Source organism: Triticum aestivum, chromosome 7D (assembly GCF_018294505.1).
Source record: "Triticum aestivum cultivar Chinese Spring chromosome 7D, IWGSC CS RefSeq v2.1, whole genome shotgun sequence".
NCBI lineage: Eukaryota > Viridiplantae > Streptophyta > Magnoliopsida > Poales > Poaceae > Triticum > Triticum aestivum.
In genome coordinates, this window is record NC_057814.1 from 5,379,004 (window position 1) to 5,392,831 (window position 13,828).

Genomic DNA, 13,828 nt, shown 5'->3' on the forward strand with positions numbered 1-13,828 from the left:
CGATCTCCCGGCGTTGTGGATCCGGAGGAGACGATGGAGGCGTTCGTTGTCGCTGTGGTTGTTACGCAGGCGAGTTGGGACGGGGACACTAGGCCGTCGTGGGAGGCAGATGCGGCTGCTGTGCCCGTACCGCACGCAGGAGACGGGTGTGCCGGTACGGGAGATGCGGCTGCGGCTGGTGTGCCCCGGAAGCCATGGTCGGACGGCACCACGACTGGCCGTTCCACAGTACGTGTCCCGTGTCAATTCCGAAGCCGAATTCATCACCGTCTTCTCCGGCTCCGACCGCCTCCAAATTCCTTTCGCGCACACCTTCCCTTTTGTGTTGCTCTCCTCTCTTCTAGTTACCGGTAAGCAGCAACATTAACTGAATTGAACACCTCCTATACTCCTACTGCACTACACTACAGCAGCAGGTCAGCCAGATACTACAGCTGGGTTATGAATTTTACCATCTGTTTTTCACTGGTAATTGAATGAATCCTGGTATAAATTTCTTCAGATGATCCACCCATCTTTAATTTGTTGTGCCTGCCAAACTAATCACCAACATGTATCTCTCTCTGCCTCTCATAGCTGCAGGGTGACCACCCTTGTCGCTGCCGGAAATGCCCGGATCACGGTGGTTCAAGCGCAGCAGCCGTCCTGCGGCACCACCGCCGCCTATCGAGTGCAACGATCAAGGCATAGTCGACAGCCTTACTGAAAATAATCAGAGAAGCATGTGGGCTAGCAGAAGGATTGGGGAGGGCGAACAACTGTACGTAGTCCACGTGCAGGGAGCCGCTGGCATTGGTCTCCCGACTACGCTGCTGATCAAGAAGTTCCAGAATGCAAACCCAGCACTCCTAGTGGATGACAATGTCAAGAACCGCTGCAAGTCAGAGATGATCCTGTTAGCCAGCGTCTGTCATGACAACATCATCAATGTCCTGCACTTCATCCAGAGGGAAGACGCGATCATGCTCGTCTATGAGTACCCGGTGAATGGCAGCCTTGACTACTGGCTGCACCGGCGGGAGGGGGGCGAGCAGCCACTGAGCTGGCCGCAGAGGATTGCCATCGCCGTCGGCATGGCCCAAGGGCTCTGCCACTTGCACCACGGATGCAACAGACCGGTTGTCCACCACAACATCAACTCTAACAACATCTTGCTTGATCAAGAGCAGAATGTGAAGATCTCCAGTTTTGGTGCTGCGCAGATGAGCATTGCCGGGCTCAACCAACCATTGCCGATCGCGGATATTCCAGTTGGTAACTTTGGGTATGCAGCCCCAGGTATGCTATGCCAGGTGATCGATCCATGAAATGGAATTCTGTCTTAACTAGCTTGGTCTTCTAAGTAGTACTGATTGTAGCTGATTACTTACAGAGTATGGCGTCGCGGCAAGCCAGCTGACAGAGAAGGTAGACATTTACAGCTTCGGCGTGCTGCTGCTGGAGCTAGTCACAGGGAAGTTGGCCAATGGAGCAGCAGATGGTCTATTGGCAATTTGGGCTCAGGATAACTGCAATGAATTGATGGCAAACCATCTGAAAATGTTCAACACTGGCGTGGACAAGGGCATCCCTCATCAAGCGCGGTTCATGGAGGAGATGGCGGCCGTGTTCAGGCTGGGTGTGGATTGTACCGTTGGGGATCCAAAGCAAAGGCCGTCCATGCAGATGGCTCTCAAACGACTCCGCCGCATCCGTGGGCGCGGCCCATTCCTTGGCCTCCTCAACCTGTAAGGCCACAGGCTAAAACCAAGTGCCTTAGTTACTTTAAGAAAATATAAAAGACGCGCCATCTGACTGGCTTAATAGGGTCGAGCACGATCCCACCCCCGCGTCGCCCTCCTTTGGTGACACGGAGGGCGACACACTGAGCATTCCTAAAGGCGCCGCCTTGGAGCTCATTGTTCGTCATATGTGGCTTCATGTCCTCACGGTGGCGTTAGTGCTAGGGGTGATGTTGCTGCACTCAGCGTCTATGTATCCTGCCTTGGGTGTGTGCGTGTGGTGTGGTGGCCTGCGTTTGTACCGGATTGTTGATGATCGTTGCTTTATATATAAAACAGTGTGAAAGCCTTTTTCAGTAAAAAAAATTAAAATTAAGAATAAGCAAGGGCCTTCCCTATTGTTCACATGAAAAAATTAAAGAAAAGGGAACATCCCTGATTGCAGCACCTTTATAACAAAATGTTGCTTCCTCCCATACTAATGTCCCGTACTTGCTTTTATCCGTGTACGTTGTTCATAATGCTATGGAAACAGAGTTTGTTGTGTTCCTGTCTGCTACAATGATTTTTAGTCATTCGAGTGCTTGCTCATTTGGAACTCGCGAAATGGACTTTCTTGTAACAGAATACTAAGTTAAGTAGGCAACACAGTATGTTTCTTGTTAGAATAAATCCGAGGTGCTTCGTCGATCTATCGAGGACCAAGCAATCACACAAGCACGACACCAGAAATTGTTAACGAGGTTCACCGTCATGGCTACATCCCCGGGGCCTGACTACGGGCGCTCCTCCCCATGACACCGCCACTAGTACAAAACAGGGCTTTCGTCACAGGGCAATATTCACATTAGTCCCGGTTCAGTCACGAACCGGGACTAATGTGAGCATTGGTCCCGGTTCGTGCGGCTAAGGCATTAGTCCCGGTTCACCTGGGCCCTTTAGTCCCGGTTGGTGCCACGAACCGGGACTAAAGGGTGCGATGCCCATTAGTACCGGTTGGTGGCACCAACCGGGACTAAAGGTTAGTCATTTAGTCCCGGTTGGTGCCACCAACCGGGACCAAAGGACATGTGCTGCCCGCGTCGCGGCCAAAGTTTAGTCCCACCTCGCTAGTTGAGAGAGCTCGAGAGTGGTTTATAAGCGCTGCTGCACCCACCCTCTCAAGCTCCTCTCAATAGCAGGCTTTCGGGCCTAACCGTACACTGTGTGCCTGTGGGCATACTGGGCCACCTGCGGGCCTAAATCCTGGCCCATGGTTGGGTTTCTAGTCGTATTCAGGCCGTGGTGGCCAGTAGATGGCACTTCTTTTTTCTTTGTTGCTTTATTTATTTTATTTTGTCTCTACTTACAACAAAATACTTACTGTTACTATTTTTATTTATTTTATTAAATTTTATTTTTTAATTCTTTTTGCTTTTAGGTCACAAAAATTATAAACTTTCTGTTAGTGCCATTAGTTTTCAAATTTGAATTCTTTGATTTTGTTATTACTGTGTTTTATGATTCTATTCAAAAACAGATTTTGTTATTTTAGTTTCTAACAAAAAATCTTTATGATAATGCTTTTTGCTATTAAAATGTCTAACAAAAACATTCTTTATGAAAATTCTTTTTGCTATTAAAGGGCCCATCAAACTCTACCCCCCTGGACCGCCTTTTCAGTTTTAGAAAAAACAAAAGAAAATGATGGAAATGTCAAAAAAATAAAATAAAATAAGTTTCCCATGTGATATGTGGTCTAGTTGTTGGGAAAATTAACAAATATGAATTTCGACTTTATTTGCAAAATCTCTCTGGAATTTCTTAAAATGGGCATAACTTTTGCATACGAACTCGGATGAAAAAGTTTTTTATATGAAAAATCATCTAGTCAAAAAGTTACATCCGAATTTAACCGGGGGAACCCCGTTAAACATTTTCAAAATCCTCAAAAACCTAACAGAAAAAAAGATACGGGGCTTTTAAGATCTGGAGAGGCAAAAAAATTCAAAAAAATTTAAATTATGGTCAAACTGTGGTCAAACAATGGTCAAACTAATTATTCTAGAATATTAGTGTTACTAAATAATTATTTCAGTTTTTTTGAATTTTGGTCAAATCTGGTCAAACTGTGGTCAAACAGTGGTCAAACAATGGTCAAACTAATTAATCCAGAAATATTAGTGTTACTAAATAATTATTGTTTTTTAAACAATAGTTTCAAACTCAAACAGTGAAATGTGTCACTTCATGCTCAAGCTAAATTCCTGAGGGTTAATAGAATTGACGTCTTACTATTGTCAGGAAAACAACAAGTGCAGACTTGGAAACGAGGGAGAATAGAACCCGGAAGTTAAGCGTGCTCAGGCTGGAGTAGTGAGAGGATGGGTGACCGTCCGGAAAGTTAGATGATTTGGAATGATGAGGGGTGATTAGAGATTAGAGGATAATTGAGCAGTGATGAGGGGTGGTGATTAGAGATTAGAGGTTAAAATAATTCAGAAATTTGAAATCAAAAAAAAATTTAAAAAAATTCGCAAAAAAAAATTTCAAAAAAAATATCATAAAATTCTTTTAGTCCCGTGGAGCTCCAGGCTGCGTCCACGTGGACGGCCTTTAGTCCCGGTTCGTGTAAGAACCGGGACTAAAGGGGGAGGCATTAGTAACGACCCTTTAGTCCCGGTTTAAAAACCGGGACTAAAGGCCCTTACCAACCGGGACAAAAGCCCCCTTTTCTACTAGTGCGCTACAATACCGTACACCGGCCAACCGGGCACCGGCACATGCCGCCGGCTCCACCTGCGTGCCTGTGCTATTATGCTGGCATAAGTTACATCGCTTGTCTACCCACGATATATTTGAGAGGCATAGGATACAAGTGTCATATTATGACACAACTCCTACCCTGTCTACACACAGTCCAAAACCAAGTCCAACTGCAACATACCTTGTACAATAATATTCGACACAATTCTAACATTTCTGACAACTTCTTGAATTTTAGGAAGTATTCCCACTGTTAACATTTCCAGAATAGCAAATTTGTGATTTCTTGGGCACCTCATGTAGAACACAAATGTAGAACACAACTATTTTACTAAATTGGATGATCAGTAACTGATAGACTGTAGTATTAAATGTAACCTCCTCTGAGTGATTGTAAATTGGAGTGTAGTTTGTATGGTGATTATGTGAAAGATTTTGTTCTTGTCTGCTTGAATTTAAAGAATTTATCTGCTGTGTCAATATCCATTTATTTTTGTGAATTCTTATTGGGCGCATCCTTTTTGTTTCAGATGTATCACCAGTGAGGATGTAGTCCAAGTGAAGGGCGGTATGTTTTTCGGAAAGGGGAGTACCCCGGCCTCTGATGTGAAGGGCAAAGTGGCATATGAGATCAGCTCAGCAGATGAACTGACATTGACAGAGCTGTGTTCAGTGGTACTTTGAAAGATTCTACTGTAGACAAGATGGTGGCTCTGCTTTTGTGTTTTGTTTGACAAGAAAGCTTCAGGATTCCCCAAAACCAAGGGAAGAGTCTACCAGTGGCAAGAGGCACAACAGAGTGTTGCAGGCCTCCAGCATGAATGCAAGGCACCTAATATACTACCGTCTGAGTTGAAAGTTGTGTATCTGTGGGTCAGAGGGCTCAAGTTCCAGCAAATCAGGGAGATATCTCAAGTGATCAGGCCCATCAGGAGACTTGGGGAGATCCTGCAGCAGCTGATCTCTGCATCCCAGTTGATCAGCGAAACCCAACTAGAAGGCAAATTTGACGAAGCGTTTAATATGATCAAGAGTTGATTTACAAGCTAGAAATATTTTGTGGCTCAAGGAAGTAAATGTCTTGTTGATTTCGTCCATTTTGCTTTTGTCGTCGTAGATGGTCAAGGTGGACTTGATTGGGGATGATGAGAAGTGAACATTAAACCAGTTTTTGGAGAGCCATGAATTTCCTTTCAGATTATAGCAAAAGGCTTCCCCAGGTCTCAGATATGCTTCCGTTAATTGAAATGTGGCATTGGAATGAATAATTCTGGTATGTTGCCATTAAATGAAGTAATTGAGATAATTCAGATAAACTTTGTATTAAACTCAGCTTAAAGTGATTAGGAATAGGAAGTTCTCAACATTGTTATATATGTTGAATGTAACAGAATAGAAGGACCCATGGCCGTATGCATCGTTCTGATGCGGCGGCCGGGGAGTCCCCCCTTTTCGAGAAAAAAAAAACAGAATAGAAGGACCCTAAATATGGGCGACCTATTAAACTTCAGTCCCATCATTCCAGCCTTGTTGCTCTGTCCATGTTGCTATTCTTTAGGACCCTAAACAGCGGCACACTTGGCTGTCATTTTGCTATTCTTTTATTTCCATGTTAGTATTAAAACTGCATACATTTGTTAAGACTCATTGTATAAATGACTCCGGAGTTTGCACATTGGTTTTAGGCTGACGCTCATTGTATATTTTTGGAAGGGTCATGGCAAGATAAATGGTGCATATGAATGTATGGTTACTAGCTCAATTTTGTAAAATCCTAGATAGGACTCAAGTGCAAGTAACTACTCCCTCTGTTCAAGTACGAGATCCATGGAACAATACAAATGGATAGGACTCATGTGTTAGCTAATCCTAGATAGGACTAAAGTAGTGATCTAAACGCTCTTATATTTCTTTACCGAGGGAGTATATCTGTTCTGCCTTATTCTCAGAACATTTTGCTGTCCTATCGATACTTGCTAGTTGTCATATATTATTCTTAGTAGCTTCGTTTGTCCAGAATTTTGTTAATTGTTTGTTTCCCTTCTGGATGTGTGTGCAGACTTCTTGTTGCTAGTGCGTGAGGAACTATTTGGCATAACATCATACTCCCTCCGTCTCAAAATAAGTGTCTCAACTTTGTACTAGCTCTAGTACATATTTATACTAAGCTCAAGACACTTATTTTGGGACGGAGGGAGTACTAGGTACTGTTTACATTCTGCAGGGCGAGGGTGAGTCGCGCTTATAATTCGATACTTTTTCTGACTGGAGCTGCACCGAGTGACCAAAGAGTTGAGAAGAACATATGTACCGATTGTTGTCGTTAGCCAGGGGAACATGTGCTGCGACTATTGCTGGCTAAGGTTCAGTCTCTTTCAATGGTTTTTTCTCGGTCGAGAATGGTTGGGGCATGTGCATTGTTCCATGGAGCTCGTACTTGAAATGACCGAAGTGGGTAATGTTGTTCAAATTGATACCTTCCATGTTTGCAATTGCAAGTCAGTAATGTTGTGCATGGACTGAATGTGTGTCTCTGTCCAGTGAAGAGCTAGCAATGAAACTGGATCAGAAGTAGTCAGAAACAGAGCAGCCACACCCCTTCCATGTAGCTGCCTTCCGGAGTACTTGTTGCCATCCTGCTTGTTTGCAAGTCAGTAAGGTTGTACATGGGAGATGTGGACTGAATCCACCGGTGAAACTGGTTGAGAAAATAAGAAACAAAATACTAGCGGTGACGTCTCAGAAATGGCACGAGATCTTTTCTAGAAACCAATGCCTCTGTTCGCCCGTCCGCTCTCAAAGCCTCCAACTGCGCGTGACAATGCTGATAAACTGTTAGGATTATGAACATTGCTTTCAGTTTTTTTCATCCTCACCAAGGAGCATGAGAAAAGCACCATACCCTGAGCTCCCTTGCCAGTTTTGTTCCGCTCATCCTGGATCATTGCGCAACCCTGCAGCAACAAGGACTAAAAGAAACAGTCAAACTGCCCTGAAATTATCTTCACTTATATGCACCTCTACTAAACCATGTGGTGCTCTTCACTTGCCTAACGTGCACGTCGGTGCTTGTGGACTCTCACAAGTAGACGAATTCAGGCCTTGGAGTTTGTGTGGAATTCTCCATTCCTGATGTGAACTTGCCCAAAAAACCTGTGTACATGCTTGCTCACAGGGTTGCCCTCAGATTGCCGGTCTGCAAGGGGCATGGACTCAGTCAGAAACATGAACTAATATTGCTCACAATTGCCATAAACTCCAGTTCGTAACACCTCAGAGACGGATCCATCGTCTTCCTCACCATGCGTACCACCACTACCAAGCTCCTGATCATATGCATCCTAGCTGCGGCCAGCTTGCTGGCCTCCGATGCACTTCAGCTCGGGCCAGCCGGTGGCTCGGTCGGCGCAAGCTGCATACCGTGGGAGCGGGACGCCCTGCTGTCCTTCAAGCGCGGCATCACCAGCGACCCCTTGGGCGTCCTTCACTCTTGGCACAACGAAGACTGCTGGCGTCAAGTGCAGCAACCGGACCGGCCATGTCCTTAGGCTTCATCTTCGTAATGTGCATGCAGACTACCTCGATGAGTTCTACGGAGACAACATAGGTTTGGTTGGCGAGATAAGTAATTCTTTGCTCTCCATGGATCGTCTTGTGCACCTTGACCTCAGCATGAATTCCCTGGAGGGCCCAAGTGGTCACATGCCGGAGTTCTTGGGCTCTTTGACGAGATTGAGATATCTCAACCTCTCTGGCATACCATTTTGTGGCAGAGTGCCCCCTCAGCTCGGCAACCTCTCAAACTTGCAGCATCTTGACCTCTCATGCCAATTTTGCACAGGACGTATGTACTCAAGAGACATTTCATGGGTAGCACGCATCCCTAATTTGCAGTCTCTTGGAATGAATTGGGTAAACCTCAGCACAATAGTTGATTGGCCTTATGTCGTCAACATGATCCCTTCTTTGAAGACCCTCGGTCTTGGGGGTTGCTCTCTTCAAACCGCAAATCATTCACTCCCACATATTAACCTTACCAAACTCGAGAGGCTTGATCTCTCCGACAACATCTTTGCCCACCCAATGGCAAGGGGTTGGTTTTGGAATCTGACAAGCCTCCAACATCTCTACCTTGCTGACACTGAACTGTACGGTCAAGCTCCTGATGCACTGGCACATATGACGTCCCTCCAAGTCCTTGATTTGTCATATAATCGTAACATGGGGATAATGACTACATGCTTCAGAAACCTATGCAATCTGAGAAGCCTGGACCTTTCTTCATGTCAAAGTGATGGAAACATAAAAGATATTATAGCAAGGATGCCCCAGTGTCCCTTGAACAAACTGCAGGAGTTGCATTTGGGCTCCAACAATATTACTGGAATCATGCCGGATTTGATAGCACACTTAACCAGCTTAGTCGTTCTTGATATCTCTGTGAACAACCTAAATGGAGGCATACCGCACGGGGTGGGGCTGCTCTCTAGTTTAAAAGAACTTGATCTCTCTTCCAACAATCTCAGTGGACCTGTGCCATCTGAGATCGGTATGCTCCGTAATCTGACCATATTGGATCTTGAAGATAACAATCTTAGCGGACATGTGCCATCTGAGATCGGTATGCTTTGCAATTTAATCATGATGGATCTCGGAGGCAATAAATTGAATGGTGACTTCACCGAAGAACATTTTACAAGTCTAATGAGGTTAAAGGAGCTGGATTTAACTGGGAATTCCTTGAGGATTGCAGTTGGTCCCGATTGGATACCACCCTTCAGTTTAGAATACACACATCTTGGCTCTTGCCTGTTAGGTTGATCTCTTTCCGTGTGGGCCCAACGGCCCACCGGGCCCCTGATCCGCGCCCTGATCGGGGGCGCCCAACCACAATATGGTTGACGGGCCCCTGTCACGCAGCGCTACATAAAGAGGTGGGGGCCGGCGGCACGCAGTACGAGGTTCACCGCGTTGCCAGTCTCCCCACCGAAAACCCCGACCCGATCTAGGTCTAGCGCTGACAGTGACGGGAAGCTCCGCCGCCGCCACTGCCTACACATCGCCGCCACCTCCACCTTGCCCACTCTCCGCCATCGCCGTGCGCCCCAGCACCACGATGGCCTCCTCGAGTTCATCCTCTGCTGCACAAGGTAGGTTGTATACCGGATCTAATCTAGCCTAGTGATCCAGAGGGTCTATCAATGGTATCAGGCCATCTTGGCTAGATGATTTTCGGTAAAAAGATGAAAAAGAGAAAGAAAAGAACTCCCTCCCCTTCCCCAAAGAACCCTAACAGCAAAAAGAGGGCAAAGAAATCTCAAAGCAAAGTTGTGCCGCCGCTTCGGCCGCGCCGTTCCTCTCGATCCCAAATCGCATCGGCACGCCGAGGATGCGGGACGAAGAACACTACCCCGCAAGGGGCAAAGGGCACCACCACCGAACCGCTTGACGGCGGCACGCTCTCCTTCGGGAGCTCGCGCGCACCGGCAAGGGGGACGGGGGAGGCGCCGCTGTATCGCACAAAGGAGCAGAGCAGGGCTCTGTTGGCGTCGCTGATCTCTCTCTCTCAGTGGTTTCGGTGGATAGAGAGAAGAAGGAAATAAAAATAAAAGAAGGGGAAGGGGAAAAGGGTGCTCGCGCGGCGCGGTGGCGCGCTGTCGCCGCCGGCGGCCGGCGGAGCCCCGACCCCGCTGCATCGCAGAGGCCGGCTCGAAGGGAAGAAAAGGAGCGCGCAAGCCCGACTCTCTCTCTCTCCGCCGCAGCAAAGGGAGCGCGCGCGGCACGGTGGCTTTTTGCCGCCGCCGCCGGCGGCCGGACAGGGCGGTCGGGGCACAGCCCCGTGCTCACGCCGCGGGAGCAAGTCCAGAAGAAAGAAACAGAAAGGGGGAAGGGAAAGGAGAGGCTCGCGCGGCGCGGTGCTCAACGCCGTCGCCGGCGGCCGGCGCTCTCACGCGGCGGCGCTCGGCGCCGTTGCCGGCGAAGTCCCGAGCGGGAGCGGAGAGAGCGAGAGCGGTGCGTGCGGGAAGAGAATAACCCTAGGGTTCGATCGGGGCGACCGGGCGCAGGTTTTGATCCAGCTAGAACTGCGGATGACCGTCGGATCGCGATGGACGCCCCAGATCTAAACCCTAAAGCGGTTGCGGGCCACTGGGCCGAAAGGGAGGCGCGAGCTGGGCCGAGGCCGCCAGCTGCGGGCGCCGACCGCGTGCGCTGGGCCACGGCCAGCAGTCGCGCGAGCTGGGCCGAGGCCGCCAGCTGCGGGCGCCGCCGCGCGTGCTGGGCCAAGGTCAGCAGCCGCGCGAGCTGGGCCGAGGCCGGCTGTGCAGTTGTTTTTCCTTTTTTCGTTTTTTAATAGTTCTAGTCCATTTTCTGGGCAGATTTTAAATAGTTTTCCTATGCAATTTTTTCCAACGAAAATTTTGTCTAGAAAATAGAAAAGTGACAGAAAAAGTTTCTGAAAATGCAAATGGAAAATTTTCAGAAAATATATGTTCATGAATTTTATAAAGAAAATTAAAAAAGTTCATGATTTCTTATTCGGTCAAAGAAAAGTTTCTGTAAAAAGTAAAAAGTTCGTGAATTTTTATTCATGATTTTCCGCTGCGTAAATAATTAATGCTCTTTTACAAAGCAAATAAAAGTTTCCATAGTATTAAGTTTTTTAAGAGCATGTTAAAGTGATTATTAAAATGAATATGATTATGTTATTTTTATGACCAACGTTGTTAATAACATGATCATGTTTTATTTAAAGGTGCATTTATTTCTAATTTTTGCCCAACGGTAATATAGATTTGATTGCATAGACAGTTATATGTTTAATTTGACCAACGTTAGATTAATACATATGATTGTTAAATTGATGTCATTTAAATTGTAATTTCAGGAGGCTTCCATTTGATGAGTTGCCTAAAAGAAGTTCCAACACTCAGAGGTGACAACCACACTGAGTGGAGGAAGAAAGTTGAACTGGCGTTTGTTTGTGCTGATCTTGACTGGGTTGTGGAGAAACCACAGCCGGTCAGACCCACAGAGCCAGTAAGAGAGGCTACTGACGATGATGCTGCATGGGCTAAAAAGAGAGGGGACTATGCTCCTTTGGAGCAGTCCTACCTCATAGATAATCAAAAGTGGGTCAATGCAAATAAAAAATGCATGGCCTTTATAAAGAACACCATTGAGAGCGCCATTGTGGGCTCCATTGCAGAGTGCACTTCCGCAGGGGAGTTGCTCTCAAAGATAAAGAGCCAGTTCACTGGCTCTTCAAAGATATATGCCACCCAGGTGTTAGAGCAACTGGTGACAGAAAAATACAGAGGTGGCAGTCATGGCATAAGAGAGCACATCCTCAGGATGAGCAATATGGCTGCAAAGCTCAAACCAATGGATGCGGATCTGGAGATCAAACCAGCGCTCCTGGTCCACCTTGTCATGGCTTCATTGCCAAAGGAGTTTGAAGCTTTTGTAGTGAACTATAATATGTCACCCGGAACATGGGACGTAGAAAAGACAATAGCAATGTGTGTTCAAGAAGAGAAGAGACTAAAAGCATCACATGGTGGTACACTCAACTATGTGCATGGTCACAAAAGAAAGAATTACAATCTAAACAACAAAAGTTCTCCTTCAAAGCCACAAGGAAAAGTTTCCTATCAGCATCAGCGTCAGCAACAGCCTTTCTCAGTGGACAAAGACACTTGTCTCCACTGTAAGAAGACCGGGCATTACAAGAAAGACTGTCCCGTTTGGCTAAAGTCGATCATGGCAAAAAGAGGTAACAGTATAGTTTCATTTGTAAATGAATCCCTGTATTCACAGTTTTCAAAATCCACTTGGTGGATTGACTCTGGAGCAACTGTTCATGTTGCAAATTCTTTACAGGGATTCCATTCGAGGCGGACTACGCTAAGAAGCGAAAGATGCATTGAAGTGGCGAACGGAGTTGAAGCAGAAGTTGAAGCTGTCGGTGATATCTCCTTGGAGTTAGCTGATGGATTCAATCTTCTACTTAGAGATGTTTTATTCGTTCCATCATGTAATAGAAACTTAATAAGTGTTTCTTGCTTGGACAAAGATAATTATGAGTGTTATTTTGGACATGGCAAGTGTGCCATTTGGTTAAATAATGCTTATGTGGGTGATGCTTTACTACATAATGAGCTTTATTTGTTATCACTTCGTGAAAAAGTCTATTCCGTTTGCAATGTGAAAGAATATGTTTCTGCGTCGAATAAAGTACAAAAGAAAAGGAAAAGAACATTTGACTCATCGAAACTATGGCACTGTCGCTTGGGCCATATTTCGAAGGGGAGAATAGAAAGATTAGTCAAAAGTGAAATTCTTCCTCCGTTAGAATTTTCAGACTTAGAACAATGCATAGATTGCATTAAAGGAAAGTACGTAAAACAAATCAAAAAAGGTGCAATCCATAGCACAGGCACACTAGAAATCATTCACATTGATATTTGTGGACCATTTCCGGTGAAAAGTGTGGATGGATATGACTCGTTCATAACATTCACAGATGATTACTCTCGCTATGGTTATATTTATCCAATCAAAGAAAGATCGGAAGCGTTGGATAAATTTAAAATATTCAAAGCTGAAGTTGAAAATCAGCACGATAAAAGAATAAAGATAGTAAGGTCCGACCGTGGGGGAGAGTACTACGGTCGACACACTCCATATGGCCAAGTCCCTGGACCTTTTGCGAAGTTCTTACAATGGAGTCTTAGGACTATCTCAGCAAGCATATTTAGAAAAGGTTCTTAAAAAGTATAATATGCATGCGAGTAAAGCCACACCTGCTCCAATAGTTAAGGGCGATAGTTTTGGGAAATTTCAATGTCCCAAGAACCAGTATGAGATCGATCAAATGAAAGCAGTACCATATGCTTCGGCAGTTGGCAGCTTACAGTATGCACAAGTGTGCACTCGCCCTGACTTAGCTTTTATCACCGGGGTACTTGGTAGATATCAAGAGAATCCAGGCCTAGAGCACTGGAAGATGGTAAAGAAAGCATTGCGTTATCCGCAAGGCACGAAGGACTACATGCTAATATACAGGAGAAGTGATTCCCTAGAGGTAAAAGGGTATTCAGACACAGATTTTGCGGGGGACAGATATGATAGAAAATCCACGTCAGGATACATTTTCACCCTCGCTGGGGGAGCTATTTCGTGAAAAAGCTCCAAACAGTCGATAGTTGCATCATCCATGATGTATGCAGAATTCATAGCATGCTTCGAAGCCACGGGGCAGGCGATATGGCTAAAGAAATTTGTACCCGACTTGAAAGTGGTAGATTGTATTCACAAACCACTAAAGATGTACTGCGACAACCAGCCCGCGGTATTTTACG

General features: G+C 46.0%; 1 pseudogene; it reads left to right on the forward strand.

Moving 5' to 3' along the window:
* The first annotated feature begins 608 nt into the window (after window positions 1–608).
* On the forward strand, window positions 609–5,504 carry LOC123166820 (receptor-like protein kinase HAIKU2; annotated as a pseudogene).
* Window positions 5,505–13,828: the final 8,324 nt, after the last annotated feature.